General features: G+C 49.5%; 1 pseudogene; it reads left to right on the top strand.

The window, feature by feature from the left end:
- The first annotated feature begins 2,335 nt into the window (after positions 1-2,335).
- Positions 2,336-19,775, top strand: part of LOC138774744 (zinc finger protein 585A-like) — a 30,760-nt pseudogene continuing 13,320 nt past the window's right edge.

The raw sequence follows: 19,775 nt of genomic DNA, 5'->3' as shown, positions 1-19,775 counted from the left end.
ACAGGGATATAAGGGGGGGCTCCAGCCTTACAGCTACATTACCGTAACCCTTCAGCCCTGGTGACTCCCTGTGTATATATGTATAGTCCAGTATTTAGTGAGGGAGGTGACAGGGATATAAGGGGGGGCTCCCACCTTACAGATACATTACAGTAACCCTTCAGCCCCCCCCCCCGTGTATATATGTATAGTGCAGTATAGTTGAGGGAGGTGACCGGGATATAAAGGGGGGGGCTCCACTACAGACATACAGTAACCCTTCAGGCCCCCCCCTGTGTATATATGTATAGTGCAGTATAGTGAGGGAGGTGACAGGGATATAAGGGGGGGGCTCCACCTTACAGCTACATTACCCAGTAACCCTTCAGGGCCCCCCCCCCCTGTGTATATATGTATAGTGCAGTATAGTGAGGGAGGTGACCGGGATATAAGGGGGGGCTCCACCTTACAGCTACATTACAGTAACCCTTCAGCCCCCCCCCCCCTGTGTATATATGTATAGTGCAGTATAGTGAGGGAGGTGACAGGGATATAAGGGGGGCTCCACCTTACAGCTACATTATAGTAACCCTTCAGCCCCCCCCTGTGTATATATGTATAGTGCAGTATAGTGAGGGACGGTGACAGGAATATAAGGGGGGCTCCACCTTACAGCTACATTACAGTAACCCTTCAGCCCCCCCCCCCACTGTGTATATATGTATAGTGCAGTATAGTGAGGGAGGTGTCGGGATATAAGGGGGGGCTCCACCTTACAGCTACATTACAGTACCCCTCCCCCCCCCCCCCCCCCCCGTGTATATATGTATAGTGCAGTATAGTGAGGGAGGTGACGGGGATATAAGGGGGGCTCCACCTACAGCTACATTACAGACCCTTCAGCCCCCCTGTGTATATATGTATAGTGCAGTATAGTGAGGGAGGTGACAGGGATATAAGGGGGAGCTCCACCTTACAGCTACATTACAGTAACCCTTCAGCCCCCCCTGTGTATATATGTATAGTGCAGTATAGTGAGGGAGGTGACAGGCATATAAGGGGGGGGCTCCACCTTACAGCTACATTACAGTGACCCCGCTGTTACGTATAGTGAGGGAGGTGACGGCACGTACATTTCTCTTCTTGTACATGAGATTTGTCTTTGATGCGCAGTATATTTCTGTAGATCGGAGCCGGGACGGTTTTTATCCCATAAAATTGGGGTGAAGGTAAATGCACATTGTGACGAGGTCATAGTGACAGAGCGAGGGAATCTAAGGGCCCTATACATGGAGCCATGATCTGACGGCTATCAGGCCGATTCGGCAGAGCTTCACTCCGTGTAATACAGACGTCCATCATCGGCTGACCGTGTCTTTAGGTCCTGAGTCATTGGGCGTCGGGCGCACATTGCAATTCATCTAATAGTAATGTATGTGTAAAAAAAAAAAAAAAACGTATCCATACCTCTCCGCGCTCCCTTATGTCCTGTAGCTTCGACCGCTCACCGCAGGGTCTGAAGTGACAGCCGCTTAGCCAATCCCTGGCCACGTGTCCTGGACGTCGCTAACATATATATATATATATATATATATACATATATATACACAGCCTGTGCTGCACGATTATCAGGCAGTATATGGGCTCGGTACGCGTCCGCCCCGAAGAAGTAAAAACTAATAAGTACTAGAAATAAAAACTAAGACAGTGAGAGAGATTTATCGGACATGGTGTATAGTGACACTGGCTCAGTCGCCCCGGGCAACCAATCAGATTCCACCTCTCATTCTTCACAGACTCTTTGTTAAATGAAAGGTAGAATCTGATTGGTTGCCGGGGAGGGACTGAGCCAGCTTTCCTTTACACCATATATGATACGTCTCCCCCTCTTATAATGCAGAGTAAGTGTCTGATACATCAGAGTTATGTCACCGACTATCAGGACTATCCTCTCCCTGTCAGGGATGATGAGGGTTGTAGTTCCCCGCACTCTCATGTGCACATGGCTCTGCCTTTTCCTGTAATGGTATATACAACGTGCGGCTAGATGTGGGATCTGGTTCGTCCAAACGTTCTGAACATTCTGATTTATCTCTGAAAGTTTTTGTAATGAACCTCGATTGTGAGGTTGGGTTCCCTCCTCTGTACTCCTGAGGCAGTGCCCAGCATCCAGCACCCGTAGCCGGACTCACACATGTAGCAAAAAGCACGAGGCACGGTAACACTGCTCCCCACTCCAGCCTGAACCCCCTGAATGTTAGACATCTGTCAGTGCTGTAGGTTAAAAAAAAAAGATTTATCAATTCAATTTTTAATCCACACAGAGAATCCCAGTGATGCGGCTGATGGAGACTTCATGCGATTACTGGATTATAAAGTAGAAGATGAAGAAGTGGAGCAACACTCCTCAGGAGAAACCCGCCGGGACCTTACTGTACATCCAGGAGGTCACAGGACAGATCTATCATATAATCCCCCGAATCCTGACCCATCACAGGTTGTTACCACAACAACAGATCAGAAAGAAGGGAAAATGTTGTATCATGGTACAAAAAGTTCAGATATGTTAACACAGAGAAGTCACACAGGAGAGAAGCCATATTCATGTTCAGTATGTGCAAAATGCTTCACAAATAAATCCGAGCTTGTGTCACATGAGAGACTGCACTCAGCAGAGTATCCATACTCATGCTCACAATGTGGAGAACGTTTGCACAGAAAGCGCTTCTTGTTAAAACATCAGCAAACTCACATAGGAACACAAGCATATAAATGTTCTGAATGTGGGAAATGTTTTACATCTGAAAATCGTCTTGATATGCACGAGAAAAGTCACAAGAACCAACATTCATGTTCGGAGTGTGGAAAATATTTTGCAACTAGATTCAATCTTGTCAAACATGAGAAAACTCACACAAGAGAGAAGCCATATTCATTTTCAGAATGTGGGAAAAGTTTTGCAAACAAATCACATCTTGTTACATATGAGAGAAATCGCACAGGAGATAAGCTGTATTCAAGTTCAGAATGTGGGAAAGGTTTCACAGATAAATTGACTCTTGTTAAGCATGAGAGAAGCCACACAGAAGATAAACCATATTTATGTTCTGAATGTGGGAAATGTTTTTCAGATAAATCAAGTCTTGTTAAGCATGAGAAGATTCACTTAGGAGAGAAACCATATTCATGTACTGAATGTGGGAAATGTTTTACAAATAAATCAGATTTTGTTATGCACGAGGGAAGTCATACAGAAGAGAAGCCATATTCTTGTTCTGAATGTGGGAAAAGTTTTAGAAATAAAAATATCTTCTTAATCATGAGAGAAGTCACACAGAAGGAAAGCTGTATTCTTGTTCTGAATGTGGAAAATGTTTTACATTTAAATCAAGTCTTGATACACATGAGAAAAGTCACACAGTAGAAAAGCATATTCATGTTTAGAATGTGGAAAATGCTTTGCAGATGAATCTCATCTTGTTAGACATAGGAGAATTCACACATGTTTAGAGTGTGGAGAATGTTTTGCAAATACGTCAAGTCTTATTTTGCATGAGGAATGCCATAAAGGAAGAAGCCATTTTCATGTTCGGAATGTGGAAAATGTTTTACAAGGAAATCAATCTTCTTATACATGAAAGAAGTCACAAATTAGGAGAGCCATTTTCATGTTCAGAATGGTGGAAAATGTTTTACAGATGAAGATGATCTGGTACACATAAGAGAACTCACACAGAAAGAAGCCATATTCATGTTTAGAATGTGGGAAATGTTTTAAACGTAAATTTCATCTGGTTACGCATGAGAGAACTCACACAGGAGAGAAGCCGTACTCATGCTCAGAATGTGGGAAGTGTTTTTACAAGTAAAGCTCAACTGGTTAAACATGAGCGAATTCACACAGGCGAGAAGCCATTTTCATGCTTAGGAATGTAGGAAATGTTTTACAACTAAATCATGTCTTGTCAGGACATGAAATAATTCACACAGATGAGAAGCCCTATTCTTGTTCAAAATGTGATAAATGTTTTAAAAGTAAAGATCATCTGGTTATACATGAAAGACTCACACAGGAGAGAAACCACATTTATGTCCAGAATGTGGAGAGGTTTTACATGTAAATCAAGTCTTATTAGACATCAGATAATTCACATAAGAGAGAAGCCCTATTCATGTTCAGAGTGTGGGGTATTTTTTATACAAAAATCACAACTTGTTTCTCATCAGAGAGTTCACGAAGCAAAGAAGCGGTCATGACATTCGTTATATGGAAAACCATTTACAAAGAAATTACATTTGAAATCCACAAAGTTAAGAGACTGTATATAGTGATTGTCGTGCTCGAGAGGGTAAGCTCCTAGAGAGATCCGGGATACAAAGTCCATGAGGAAAGGAGTGAGGAGGCGGTGACAGGAGAGGAGAGAGATGTATAAGGAGAGGAGACAGGAGAGAAATCTGTAAGAAGAGAGGAAGAGACTAAAGCAAAGTGACAGCAGAGGCAAAAGTCACAGGAGGAGGAGGAAGAGGAGGGAGAAGAGTGACAGCGGAGGCAAAAGTCACAGGAGGAAGAGGGAGAAGAGGAGGGAGGAAGAGGGAGGGAGGAAGAGGGAGGGAGGAGGAAGAGACTGAAGCACAGTGACAGCAGAGGCAAAAGTCACAGGAGGAAGAGGAGAAGAGGAGGGAGGAGAGACTGAAGCAAAGTGACAGCAGAGGCAAAAGTCACAGGAGGAAGAGGGAAGAGACTGAAGCTAAGGAGGGATGAGGAAGAGGAGATCAATCCGCCTATTATTATAATATGCTTCTCCCCATACGGTATCCTGGACTCTGTGTGACCACAGGCTCCGGGATACTATATAAATATTTATACAGGATTTAACACTTTGACCAAATAAAGACAATGTTTTACCTATAAATATGTTTTTCTATTTTCCACAGACTTTTTCTTTTCTTCCCTGACTTGTTTCTCATGTTTTAAGTATAAATCAGTTTTTGAGGCTTTTTGCGGTGTGCATGTTGCTTTTCCGCTTAGTTTTATTTGGTGTGCTATGTAGAAGTATGTATATGCTGTGTGTGCCTCTAGGGGTCTCACTACTTACAGTATGTATATGCTGTGTGTGGCCTCTAGGGGTCTCACTACTTACAGTATGTATATGCTGTGTGTGGCCTCTAGGGGTCTCACTACTTACAGTATGTATATGCTGTATGTGGCCTCTAGGGGTCTCACTACTTACAGTATGTATATGCAGTATGTGGCCTCTAGGGGTCTCACTACTTACAGTATGTATATGCTGTGTGTGGCCTCTAGGGGTCTCACTACTTACAGTATGTATATGCTGTGTGTGGCCTCTAGGGGTCTCACTACTTACAGTATGTATATGCTGTATGTGGCCTCTAGGGGTCTCACTACTTACAGTATGTATATGCAGTATGTGGCCTCTAGGGGTCTCACTACTTACAGTATGTATATGCTGTGTGTGGCCTCTAGGGGTCTCACTACTACAGTATGTATATGCTGTATGTGGCCTCTAGGGGTCTCACTACTTACAGTATGTATATGCAGTATGTGGCCTCTAGGGGTCTCACTACTTACAGTATGTTATGCAGTTATGTGGCCTCTAGGGGTCCACTACTTACAGTAGAGTATATGATGTGTGTGGCCTCTAGGGGTCTCATATACAGTAGATATGTGATGTGGCCTAGGGGTCTCACTACTTACAGTATGTATATGCAGATGTGGCCTCTAGGGGTCTCACTACTTACAGTATGTTGGTCACTGTATGTGGAAGCTGGTTGCGTAGTATGCCGAAGAGAGAGAGAATGTCCGGCATATGGGGAGAGCTGTATGAGAGAGAGAGAGAAAGAGAAATGTCCGGCATATGGGGAAGAGCTGTACGGGAGAGAGAAATGTCCGGCATATGGGGAGAGCTGTGCGGAAAAGAGAGAAATGTCCGGCATATGGGGAGAGCTGTACGGAGAGAGAGAGAGACAAATGTCCGGCATATGGGGAGAGCTGTACGGAAGAGAGAGAAATGTCCGGCATATGGGGAGAGCTGTACGGAAGAGAGAGAGAGAGGAGAGAGAAATGTCTGGCATATGGGGAGAGCTGTGCGGAAAAGAGAGAAATGTCCGGCATATGGGGAGAGCTGTACGGAAGAGAGAGAGAGAAATGTCTGGCATATGAGGAGAGCTGTACTGAAGAGAGAGAAATGTCCGGCATATGGGGAGAGCTGTACGGAAGAGAGAGAGAGAGAGAGAGAGAGAAATGTCTGGCATATGGGGAGAGCTGTGCGGAAAAGAGAGAAATGTCCGGCATATGGGGAGAGCTGTACGGAAGAGAGAGAGACAGAAATGTCCGGCATATGGGGAGAGCTGTACGGAAGAGAGAGAAATGTCCGGCATATGGGGAGAGCTGTACGGAAGAGAGAGAGAGACAGAAATGTCCGGCATATGGGGAGAGCTGTACGGAAGAGAGAGAAATGTCCGGCATATGGGGAGAGCTGTGCGGAAAAGAGAGAAATGTCCTGCATATGGGGAGAGCTGTACGGAAGAGAGAGAGACATGTCCGGCATATGGGGAGAGCTGTACGGAAGAGAAATGTCCTGCATATGGGGAGAGCTGTACGGAAGAGAGAGAGACAGAAATGTCCGGCATATGGAGAGAGCTGTACGGAAGAGAGAGAGACAGAAATGTCCTGCATATGGGGAGAGCTGTACGGAAGAGAGAGAAATGTCCGGCATATGGGGAGAGCTGTACGGAAGAGAGAGAGACAGAAATGTCCGGCATATGGGAGAGCTGTACGGAAGAGAGAGAAATGTCCGGCATATGGGGAGAGCTGTGCGGAAAAGAGAGAAATGTCCGGCATATGGGGAGAGCTGTGCGGAAAAGAGAGAAATGTCCGGCATATGGGGAGAGCTGTGCGGAAAAGAGAGAAATGTCCGGCATATGGGGAGAGCTGTACGGAAGAGAGAGAGAAATGTCCGGCATATGGGGAGAGCTGTACGGAAGAGAGAGAAATGTCCGGCATATGGGGAGAGCTGTACGGAAGAGAGAGAGACATGTCCGGCATATGGGAGAGCTGTACGGAAGAGAAATGTCCTGCATATGGGGAGAGCTGTACGGAAGAGAGAGACATGTCCGGCATATGGAGAGAGCTGTACGGAAGAGAGAGAGACAGAAATGTCCGGCATATGGGGAGAGCTGTACGGAAGAGAGAGAAATGTCCGGCATATGGGGAGAGCTGTACGGAAGAGAGAGAGACAGAAATGTCCGGCATATGGGGAGAGCTGTACGGAAGAGAAATGTCCAGCATATGGGGAGAGCTGTACGGGAGAGAAATGTCCGGCATATGGGGAGAGCTGTACGGAAGAGAGAGAGAGAGAGAAATGTCCGGCATATAGGGAGAGCTGTACGGGGCAGAGAGAAAAGTCCGGCATATGGGGAGAGCTGTACGGAAGAGAGAGAGACATGTCCGGCATATGGGGAGAGCTGTACGGAAGAGAGAGAGAGAAATGGCCGGCATATGGGGACAGCTGTACGGAAGAGAGAGAGAAATGGCCGGCATATGGGGAGAGCTGTACGAGAGAGAGAGAGAGAAATGGCCGGCATATGGGGAGAGCTGTACGAGAGAGAGAGAGAGAGAGAGAGAGAAAGAAATGTCCGGCATATGGGGAGAGCTGTACGAGATAGAGAGAGAAATGTCCGGCATATGGGGAGAGCTGTACGGGAGAGAGAGAGAGAAATGGCCGGCATATGGGGACAGCTGTACGGAAGAGAGAGAAATGTCCGGCATATGGGGAGAGCTGTACGGGAGAGAGAGAGAGAAATGGCCGGCATATGGGGAGAGCTGTACGAGATAGAGAGAGAAATGTCCGGCATATGGGGAGAGCTGTACGGAAGAGAGAGAGAAATGTCCTGCATATAGGGAGAGCTGTACGAGAGAGAAATGTCCGGCATATGGGGAGAGCTGTACGAGAGAGAAATGTCCGGCATATGGGGAGAGCTGTACGAGAGAGAAATGTACGGCATATGGGGAGAGCTGTACGGGAGAAAAATGTCCGGCATATGGGGAGAGCTGTACGGAAGAGAGAGAGGTGTCCGGCATATGGGGAGAGCTGTACGGAAGAGAGAGAGAGAGAAATGTCTGGCATATGGGGAGATCTGTACGGAAGAGAGAGAGGTGTCCGGCATATGGGGAGAGCTGTACGGAAGAGAGAGAGAGAGAAATGTCCGGCATATGGGGAGAGCTGTACGGAAGAGAGAGAGAGAGAAATGTCCGGCATATGGGGAGAGCTGTACGGAAGAGAGAGAGAAATGTCCTGCATATTGGGGGAGCTGTACGAGAGAGAAATGTCCGGCATATGGGGAGAGCTGTACGAAAGAGAGAGAGAGAGAGAGAGAGAGAAAAATGTCTGGCATATGGGGAGAGCTGTACGGAAGAGAGAGAGAGAAATGTCCGGCATATAGGGAGAGCTGTACGGAAGAGAGAGAGAGAAATGCCCGGCATATGGGGAGAGCTGTACGAGAGAGAAATGTCCGGCATATGGGGAGAGCTGTACGGAAGAGAAATGTCCTGCATATGGGGAGAGCTGTACGGAAGAGAGAGAGAAATGTCCTGCATATGGGGAGAGCTGTACGGAAGAGAAATGTCCTGCATATAGGGAGAGCTGTACGGGAGAGAAATGTCCGGCATATGGGGAGAGCTGTACGGAAGAGAGAGAGAGAAATGTCCGGCATATAGGGAGAGCTGTACGGGGCAGAGAGAAAAGTCCGGCATATGGGGAGAGCTGTACGAGAGAGAGAGAGAGAGAGAAATGGCCGGCATATGGGGAGAGCTGTACGAGAGAGAGAGAGAGAGAGAGAGAGAGAAAGAAATGTCCGGCATATGGGGAGAGCTGTACGAGATAGAGAGAAATGTCCGGCATATGGGGAGAGCTGTACGGAAGAGAGAGAGAAATGTCCGGCATATGGGGAGAGCTGTACGAGAGAGAGAGAGAGAAAGAAATGTCCGGCATATGGGGAGAGCTGTACGAGATAGAGAGAAATGTCCGGCATATTGGGAGAGCTGTACGAGAGAGAAATGTCCGGCATATGGGGAGAGCTGTACGAGAGAGAAATGTCCGGCATATGGGGAGAGCTGTACGGGAGAAAAATGTCCGGCATATGGGGAGAGCTGTACGAGAGAGAAATGTCCGGCATATGGGGAGAGCTGTACGAGAGAGAAATGTCCGGCATATGGGGAGAGCTATACGGAACAGAGAGAGAGAGAAATGTCCGGCATATGGGGAGAGCTGTAAGGAAGAGAGAGAGGTGTCCGGCATATGGGGAGAGCTGTACGGAAGAGAGAGAGAGAAATGTCCGGCATATAGGGAGAGCTGTACGGAAGAGAGAGAGACAGAAATGTCCGGCATATGGGGAGAGCTGTACGGAAGAGAGAGAGACAGAAATGTCCGGCATATGGGGAGAGCTGTACGGAAGAGAGAGAGAGAAATGTCCGGCATATGGGGAGAGCTGTACGGAAGAGAGAGAGACAGAAATGTCCGGCATATGGGGAGAGCTGTACGGAAGAGAGAGAGAGAAATGTCCGGCATATGGGGAGAGCTGTACGGAAGAGAGACATGTCCGGCATATGGGGAGAGTTGTACGAGAGAGAGACATGTCCAGCATATGGGGAGAGCTGTACAAGAGAGAGAGAGAAATGTCCGGCATATGGGGAGAGCTGTACGAGAAAGAAATGTCCGGCATATGGGGAGAGCTGTACGAGAGAGAAATGTCCGGCATATGGGGAGAGCTGTACGGAAGAGAGAGAAATGCCCGGCATATGGGGAGAGCTGTACGAGAGAGAAATGTCCGGCATATGGGGAGAGCTGTACGGAAGAGAAATGTCCGGCATATGGGGAGAGCTGTACGAGAGAGAAATGTCCGGCATATGGGGAGAGCTGTACGGAAGAGAAATGTCCGGCATATGGGAGAGCTGGACGAGAGAGAGAAATGTCCGGCATATGGGGAGAGCTGTACGGAAGAGAGAGAGAGAAATGTCCGGCATATGGGGAGAGCTGTACGAGAGAGAGACATGTCCGGCATATGGGGAGAGCTGTACGGAAGAGAGAGAGAGAAATGTCCGGCATATGGGGAGAGCTGTACGAGAGAGAGACATGTCCGGCATATGGGGAGAGCTGTACGAGAGAGAGAAATGTCCGGCATATGGGGAGAGCTGTACGGAAGAGAGAGAGAGACAGAAATGTCCGGCATATGGGGAGAGCTGTACGGAAGAGAGAGAGAGACATGTCCGGCATATGGGGAGAGCTGTACGGAAGAGAGAGAGAGAAATGTCCGGCATATGGGGAGAGCTGTACGGAAGAGAGAGAGAGGACATGTCCGGCATATGGGGAGAGCTGTACGGAAGAGAGAGAGAGAAATGTCCGGCATATGGGGAGAGCTGTACGGAAGAGAGACATGTCCGGCATATGGGGAGAGTTGTACGAGAGAGAGACATGTCCGGCATATGGGGAGAGTTGTACAAGAGAGAGAGAGAGAAATGTCCGGCATATGGGGAGAGCTGTACGGAAGAGAGAGAGAGAAATGTCCGGCATATGGGGAGAGCTGTACGAGAGAGAAATGTCCGGCATATGGGGAGAGCTGTACGAGAGAGATATGTCCGGCATATGGGGAGAGCTGTACGGGAGAGAAATGTCCGGCATATGGGGAGAGCTGTACGGAAGAGAGAGAGAAATGTCCGGCATATGGGGAGAGCTGTACGGGAGAGAGAAATGTCCGGCATATGGGGAGAGCTGTACGGAAGAGAGAGAAATGCCCGGCATATGGGGAGAGCTGTACGAGAGAGAAATGTCCGGCATATGGGGAGAGCTGTACGGAAGAGAAATGTCCGGCATATGGGGAGAGCTGTACGAGAGAGAAATGTCCGGCATATGGGGAGAGCTGTACGGAAGAGAAATGTCCGGCATATGGGAGAGCTGTACGAGAGAGAGAAATGTCCGGCATATGGGGAGAGCTGTACGGAAGAGAGAGAGAGAATGTCCGGCATATGGGGAGAGCTGTACGAGGAGAGAGACATGTCCGGCATATGGGGAGAGCTGTACGGAAGAGAGAGAGAGAAATGTCCGGCATATGGGGAGAGCTGTACGAGAGAGAGACATGTCCGGCATATGGGGAGAGCTGTACGGAAGAGAGAGAGAGACAGAAATGTCCGGCATATGGGGAGAGCTGTACGGAAGAGAGAGAGAGACATGTCCGGCATATGGGGAGAGCTGTACGGAAGAGAGAGAGAGACATGTCCGGCATATGGGGAGAGCTGTACGGAAGAGAGAGAGAGACATGTCCGGCATATGGGGAGAGCTGTACGGAAGAGAGAGAGAGACATGTCCGGCATATGGGGAGAGCTGTACGGAAGAGAGAGAGAGACATGTCCGGCATATGGGGAGAGCAACCTTACTCACAGTCTCAGGTGGGCACGGGGGCTTCCACAAGAACAGGTTACTCTCTGGCGGTGTAACTATAACTACTGGTAAACTTATAGCACTTGTACAGTCCAGTTACATACAGTTAAGACTGACAGCCTTAAATGGGTTCTTGTGCTTTGTGTGGAGAGATGGTGGTGGTGTGTGAGGAGATGGTGGTGGTGTGTGGGGAGAGATGGTGGTGGTGTGTGGGGAGAGATGGTGGTGGTGTGTGGGGAGAGATGGTGGTGGTGTGTGGGGAGAGGGTGGTGGTGTGTGGAGAGATGATGGTGGTGTGTGGAGAGATGGTGGTGTGTGGGGAGAGATGGTGGTGGTGTGTGGGGAGATGGTGGTGGTGTGTGGGGAGCGATGGTGGTGGTGTGTGGGGAGCGATGGTGGTGGTGTGTGGGGAGCGATGGTGGTGGTGTGTGAGGAGATGGTGGTGGTGTGTGAGGAGATGGTGGTGGTGTGTGGGGAGAGATGGTGGTGGTGTGTGGGGAGAGATGGTGGTGGTGTGTGGGGAGAGATGGTGGTGGTGTGTGGGGAGAGGGTGGTGGTGTGTGGGGAGAGATGGTGGTGGTGTGTGGAGAGATGATGGTGGTGTGTGGGGAGAGATGGTGGTGGTGTGTGGGGAGATGGTGGTGGTGTGTGGGGAGAGATGGTGGTGGTGTGTGGGGAGTTGGTGGTGTGTGAGGAGATGGTGGTGGTGTGTGGGGAGAGATGGTGGTGGTGTGTGTGGAGAGATGGTGGTGGTGTGTGGGGAGATGGTGGTGTGTGTGGGGAGAGATGGTGGTGTGTGGGGAGATGGTGGTGGTGTGTGTGGAGAGATGGTGGTGTGTGGGGAGAGATGGTGGTGGTGTGTGGGGAGAGATGGTGATGGTGTGTGGGGAGATGGTGGTGGTGTGTGGGGAGAGATGGTGGTGGTGTGTGGGGAGAGATGATGGTGGTGTGTGGGGAGAGATGGTGGTGTGTGGGGAGAGATGGTGGTGTGTGGAGAGATGGTGGTGGTGTGTGGGGAGAGATGGTGGTGGTGTGTGGGGAGAGATGGTGGTGGTGTGTGGAGAGAGATGGTGGTGGTGTGTGGGGAGATGGTGGTGTGTGGAGAGAGATGGTGGTGGTGTGTGGGGAGAGGCATACACTATATACTGGGCAGGAGGTATACACTATATACTGAGCAGGAGGCATACGCTATATACTGAGCAGGAGGCATACGCTATATACTGAGCAGGAGGCATACGCTATATACTGAGCAGGAGGCATACGCTATATACTGAGCAGGAGGCATACGCTATATACTGAGGCAGGAGGCATTACACTATATACTGAGCAGGAGGCATACACTATATACTGAGTGTGCTGGTTAACCCCCGCAGTGTTATGGCTGAGGCACGAACGGTCACTTGCCAGATGGTAGAGCTCTATGGTGGTTGGCCGAGATGTAGCCGGACGCTGTGATATTATGTTGTGACGCCAGTGCCGCTTGGGCACACAAGGGGGGGCTCCACCTTACAGCTACATTACAGTAACCCTTCAGCCCCCCCCCCTGTGTATATATGTACAGTGCAGTATAGTGAGGGAGGTGACAGGGATATAAGGGGGGGCTCCACCTTACAGCTACATTACAGTAACCCTTCAGCCCCCCCCACCTGTGTATATATGTATAGTGCAGTATAGTGAGGGAGGTGGACAGGGATATAAGGGGGGGCTCCACCTTACAGCTACATTACAGTAACCCCTCAGCCCCCCCCCCCCCCCCCCCCCCCCCCCCCCCCCCCCCCCCCCCCCTGTGTATATATGTATAGTGCAGTATAGTGAGGGAGGTGACAGGGATATAAGGGGGGGCTCCACCTTACAGCTACATTACAGTAACCCTTCAGCCCCCCCCCCCTGTGTATATATGTATAGTGCAGTATAGTGAGGGAGGTGACAGGGATATAAGGGGGGGCTCCACCTTACAGCTACATTACAGTAACCCTTCAGGCCCCCCCCCCCCCCCTGTGTATATATGTATAGTGCAGTATTAGTGAGGGAGGTGACAGGGATATAAGGGGGGGCTCCACCTTACAGCTACATTACAGTAACCCTTCAGGCCCCGGTGACCCCCTGTGTATATATGTATAGTGCAGTATAGTGCGGGAGGTGACAGGGATATAAGGGGGGCTCCACCTTACAGCTACATTACAGTAACCCTTCAGGCCCCCCCCCCCCCTGTGTATATATGTATAGTGCAGTATAGTGAGGGAGGTGACAGGGATATAAGGGGGGCTCCACCTTACAGCTACATTACAGTAACCCTTCAGGCCCCCCCCCCCCTGTGTATATATGTACAGTGCAGTATAGTGAGGGAGGTGACAGGGATATAAGGGGGGCTCCACCTTACAGCTACATTACAGTAACCCTTCAGCCCCCCCCCCCCCCCCTGTGTATATATGTATAGTGCAGTATAGTGAGGGAGGTTACAGGGATATAAGGGGGGGCTCCACCTTACAGCTACATTACAGTAACCCTTCAGCCCCGGTGACCCCCTGTGTATATATGTATAGTGCAGTATAGTGAGGGAGGTGACAGGGACATAAGGGGGGGCTCCACCTTACAGCTACATTACAGTAACCCTTCCGCCCCCCCCCCCCCCTGTGTATATATGTATAGTGCAGTATAGTGAGGGAGGTGACAGGGATATAAGGGGGGGCTCCACCTTACAGCTACATTACAGTAACCCTTCAGCCCCCCCCCCCCCCTGTGTATATATGTATAGTGCAGTATAGTGAGGGAGGTGACCGGGATATAAGGGGGGGCTCCACCTTACAGCTACATTACAGTAACCCTTCAGGCCCCCCCCCTGTGTATATATGTATAGTGCAGTATAGTGAGGGAGGTGACAGGGATATAAGGGGGGCTCCACCTTACAGCTACATTACAGTAACCCTTCAGCCCCCCCCCCCTGTGTATATATGTATAGTGCAGTATAGTGAGGGAGGTGACAGGGATATAAGGGGGAGCTCCACCTTACAGCTACATTACAGTAACCCTTCAGGCCCCCCCCCCCCTGTGTATATATGTATAGTGCAGTATAGTGAGGGGGGTGACAGGGATATAAGGGGGGGCTCCACCTTACAGCTACATTACAGTAACCCTTCAGCCCCCCCCCCCCTGTGTATATATGTATAGTGAGGGAGGTGACAGGGATATAAGGGGGGGCTCCACCTTACAGCTACATTACAGTAACCCTTCAGGCCCCCTCCCCCTGTGTATATATGTATAGTGCAGTATAGTGAGGGGGGTGACAGGGATATAAGGGGGGGGCTCCACCTTACAGCTACATTACAGTAACCCTTCAGGCCCCGGTGACCCCCTGTGTATATATGTATAGTGCAGTATAGTGAGGGAGGTGACAGGGATATAAGGGGGGGCTCCACCTTACAGCTACATTACAGTAACCCTTCAGCCCCCCCCCCCCCTGTGTATATATGTATAGTGCAGTATAGTGAGGGAGGTGACAGGGATATAAGGGGGGGCTCCACCTTACAGCTACATTACAGTAACCCTTCAGGCCCCGGTGACCCCCTGTGTATATATGTATAGTGCAGTATAGTGAGGGAGGTGACAGGGATATAAGGGGGGGCTCCACCTTACAGCTATATTACAGTAACCCTTCAGCCCCCCCCCCCCCCTGTATATATGTATAGTGCAGTATAGTGAGGGAGGTGACAGGGATATACGGGGGGCTCCACCTTACAGCTACATTACAGTAACCCTTCAGCCCCCCCCCTGTGTATATATGTATAGTGCAGTATAGTGAGGGAGGTGACAGGGATATAAGGGGGGGGCTCCACCTTACAGCTACATTACAGTAACCCTTCAGGCCCCCCCCCTGTGTATATATGTATAGTGCAGTATAGTGAGGGAGGTGACCGGGATATAAGGGGGGGCTCCACCTTACAGCTACATTACAGTAACCCTTCAGCCCCCCCCCCCCCTGAAGCAGTGAGTGATGGACACAAGAATGTCTATCCATGATGAGACTAACAATTCCTTCCATACATGTTGTTATTTATTCAGTCTCCTTCCCCCAGTTCTCAGCTGCTGCTTTCTGCTGAAGACAAATAAATCTGTGTGTGAGCTTTTCTCTCCGTTCCCCCCCCCCCCCCTCCCTTCTGAGATGACTGATGTGAACAAGTCCCTGGCTGGCTGTATCTGCAACATTGTAGCATCTGTGTTATGTTGGGAGGGTTATTCTGATGTCAAGTTGCTGATGAATTCACTGTAATTAATCCTCCTGGCATTAACAAGAAGCTACAGTGTTGCAGATAAAGCCTGCCAGGGACTTCTTTACATCAGCCGTCTCAGAAGGGAGTGGGGAGGAGGGGAAGACAGAGAGAAAGGCTCACACACAGATTTCTTTGTCTTTAGCAGAAAGCAGCAGCTGAGAACTGAGGGAAGGAGTCAGAATAGATAATAACAAGTATGGAATGAAATTTTAGTCTCACTATGGGCAGCAACTTATCAGAAGTTATGTATGAGTGGAGTACCCCTTTTAATTTTTCAACATGTTATTAGGGATTCGGGTTTGTCTGCTGAGATAAGTGAGAAGCTCCATGTAACTGATGGAAATCCTACAAGTCTAATCACATCGGGGACATTTATTTATTTATTTTGCGCTTTTTTCAGTGTTTGCAATGAGAGGGGGCGGGAATTTTTAGTAGCTACAATTTTTTTTATTAGCTTTATCATGTGTAAATTTTCCATTGTCCCATTTAGGCTGGGTTTACATATATCAGTTGGCATCAGTTGCGTTTTTTGCCTAAAAACTGACCACAACTGATGTCACAACTGATGCCAAAAATGCATCAGTTGTCATCAGTTTTTCTATCCGTCTTTTCATTAAAAACCATCAGTTGCCATCAGTTTCCATCAGTTGTCATCAGTTGTCACAAGTTGCGCTCATCAGTTGAAATTTTTTTCCCCAGTATGTTTTCCTGTCATTTTCAATGGGATTTGCGGGGGAGCGCACGGGGGCTATATACTAAATTGGGGGAGCTCACAGGGGGGCTATATGGGAGGGGGAGAGCGCACAGGGGGGCTATATGGGAGGGGGAGAGCGCACATGGGGGGCTATATACTATTGGGGGAGAGCGCACAGCAATGCTGTATACTAATTGGGGGAGAGCACACAGGGAAGCTAAATATTACTGGGGGGGCAACAGGGGGGCTATATACTACTGGAGGAGAAACAGGGGGGGGGGTGATATACTACTGGGGGACCAAGGGGGGACTATAGGGGAGGGGGAGAGCACACAGGGGGAGATATATGTTTATTTTGTGTACTATTTGCCTGAACGCCGGATGCCAGAGCCGAACAGCATGCGTCCTGCCCGGCGAGGCATCCGGCGCTCTATTCGATTGTATTGGTGCGGCGCCGCATCACCGGAGCGGCAGTCCGCCACGACGCTGCAAGATGCGTCCTAACGCACCGACGGTCCGGCGATGCGGCGGCCACTAGTTCACGCCGCACATTTTGAACGATCCCATTGAAAACAATGTGATCAGTTCAAAGATGCGTTTCCCTCCGGCGCTTTTCTCCTGCGCCGGATGGAAACGCCGCCGCACCGCCGGACATATGTAAACCCGGCCTTACTCTTGCAATGTAAGCTGATGAGACAGCGCCACCTACTGTCAGCTCCATGTAAGCTGATGGGACAGCGCCACCTACTGTCAGTGCAATGTAAGCTGATGGGACAGCGCCACCTACTGTCAGTGCAATGTAAGCTGATGGGACAGCGCCACCTACTGTCAGTACAATGTAAGCTGATGGGACAGCGCCACCTACTGTCAGTGCAATGTAAGCTGATAGGACAGCGCCACCTACTGTCAGTATAATGTAAGCTGATGGGACAGCGCCACCTACTGTCAGTACAATGTAAGCTGATGGGACAGCGCCACCTACTGTCAGTGCAATGTAAGCTGATGGGACAGCGCCACCTACTGTCAGTATAATGTAAGCTGATGGGACAGCGCCACCTACTGTCAGCTCCATGTAAGCTGATGGGACAGCGCCACCTACTGTCAGCTCCATGTAAGCTGATGGGACAGCGCCACCTACTGTCAGTATAATGTAAGCTGATGGGACAGCGCCACCTACTGTCAGTATAATGTAAGCTGATGGGACAGCGCCACCTACTGTCAGCTCCATGTAAGCTGATGGGACAGCGCCACCTACTGTCAGTATAATGTAAGCTGATGAGACAGCGCCACCTACTGTCAGTACAATGTAAGCTGATGGGACAGCGCCACCTACTGTCAGTATAATGTAAGCTGATGGGACAGCGCCACCTACTGTCAGTATAATGTAAGCTGATAGGACAGCGCCACCTACTGTGGGTATAATGTAAGCTGATGGGACAGCGCCACCTACTGTCAGCTCAGTGTAAGCTGATGGGACAGCGCCACCTACTGTCAGTACAATGTAAGCTGATGGGACAGCGCCACCTACTGTCAGTATAATGTAAGCTGATGGGACAGCGCCACCTACTGTCAGTACAATGTAAGCTGATGGGACAGCGCCACCTACTGTCAGTATAATGTATCCTGATGGGACAGCGCCACCTACTGTCAGTGCAATGTAAGCTGATGGGACAGCGCCACCTACTGTCAGTACAATGTAAGCTGATGGGACAGCGCCACCTACTGTCAGTATAATGTAACCTGATGGGACAGCGCCACCTACTGTCAGTGCAATGTAAGCTGATGGGACAGCGCCACCTACTGTCAGTACAATGTGAGCTGATGGGACAGCGCCACCTACTGTCAGTATAATGTAAGCTGATGGGACAGCGCCACCTACTGTCAGTATAATGTAAGCTGATGGGACAGCGCCACCTACTGTCAGTACAATGTGAGCTGATGGGACAGCGCCACCTACTGTCAGTATAATGTAAGCTGATGGGACAGCGCCACCTACTGTCAGTATAATGTAAGCTGATGGGACAGCGCCACCTACTGTCAGTATAATGTAAGCTGATGGGACAGCGCCACCTACTGTCAGTATAATGTAAGCTGATGGGACAGCGCCACCTACTGTCAGTATAATGTAAGCTGATGGGACAGCGCCATCTACTGTCAGCTCCATGTAAGCTGATGGGACAGCGCCACCTACTGTCAGTATAATGTAAGCTGATGGGACAGCGCCACCTACTGTCAGTACAATGTAAGCTGATGGGACAGCTCCACCTACTGTCAGTATAATGTAAGCTGATGGGACAGCTCCACCTACTGTCAGTATAATGTAAGCTGATGAGACAGCGCCACCTACTGTCAGTACAATGTAAGCTGATGGGACAGCTCCACCTACTGTCAGTATAATGTAAGCTGATGGGACAGCTCCACCTACTGTCAGTATAATGTAAGCTGATGGGACAGCGCCACCTACTGTCAGTGCAATGTAAGCTGATGGGACAGCGCCACCTACTGTCAGTGCAATGTAAGCTGATGGGACAGCGCCACCTACTGTGGGTATAATGTAAGCTGATGGGACAGCGCCACCTACTGTCAGCTCAGTGTAAGCTGATGGGACAGCGCCACCTACTGTCAGTGCAATGTAAGCTGATGGGACAGCGCCACCTACTGTCAGTATAATGTAAGCTGATGGGACAGCGCCACCTACTGTCAGTATAATGTAACCTGATGGGACAGCGCCATCTACTGTCAGCACAATGTAAGCCGATGGGACAGCGCCACCTACTGTCAGTGCAATGTAAGCTCTGTACTGTATTTCCCAACAAGAGGAAGCAGCCGTGTATCTGAGTATGATACAAAAAAAAAAAAAATCAATCAGTTAGAGATAAAGTGAGAAAATCAGAGAGATGATAACATTATGACTTGGAGGGATTTATTCAGGTCTAGGCTATATTACACCCCCCCGGTATAGAATATATCCCCTGGGGTATACAGTGTCCTGGGCCACAAGGGAGAAAACCAGTGAGGTAATACCATGACCCGGAGGGATATAGCATGGCCTAGGCTATGTTACACCCCGGGGTATAGTTTGGCCTAGGCTATGTTACACCCCGGGATATAGTTTGGCCTAGGCTATGTTACACCCCGGGATATAGTTTGGCCTAGGCTATGTTACACCCCGGGATATAGTTTGGCCTAGGCTATGTTACCCCCCGGGGTATAGTCTGGCCTAGGCTATGTTACACCCCAGGGTATAGTTTGGCCTAGGCTATGTTACACCCCGGGGTATAGCATGGCCTAGGCTATGTTACACCCTGGGGTATAGTTTGGCCTAGGCTATGTTACACCCCAGGGTATAGTCTGGCCTAGGCTATGTTACACCCTGGGGTA

The sequence above is a fragment of the Dendropsophus ebraccatus genome, unplaced genomic scaffold, assembly GCF_027789765.1.
Source record: "Dendropsophus ebraccatus isolate aDenEbr1 unplaced genomic scaffold, aDenEbr1.pat pat_scaffold_1083_ctg1, whole genome shotgun sequence".
Classification (NCBI taxonomy): Eukaryota; Metazoa; Chordata; class Amphibia; order Anura; family Hylidae; genus Dendropsophus; species Dendropsophus ebraccatus.
The sequence above is the reverse complement of the archived record's forward strand: the minus strand, read 5'-3'. Positions and strand labels throughout refer to the sequence as shown.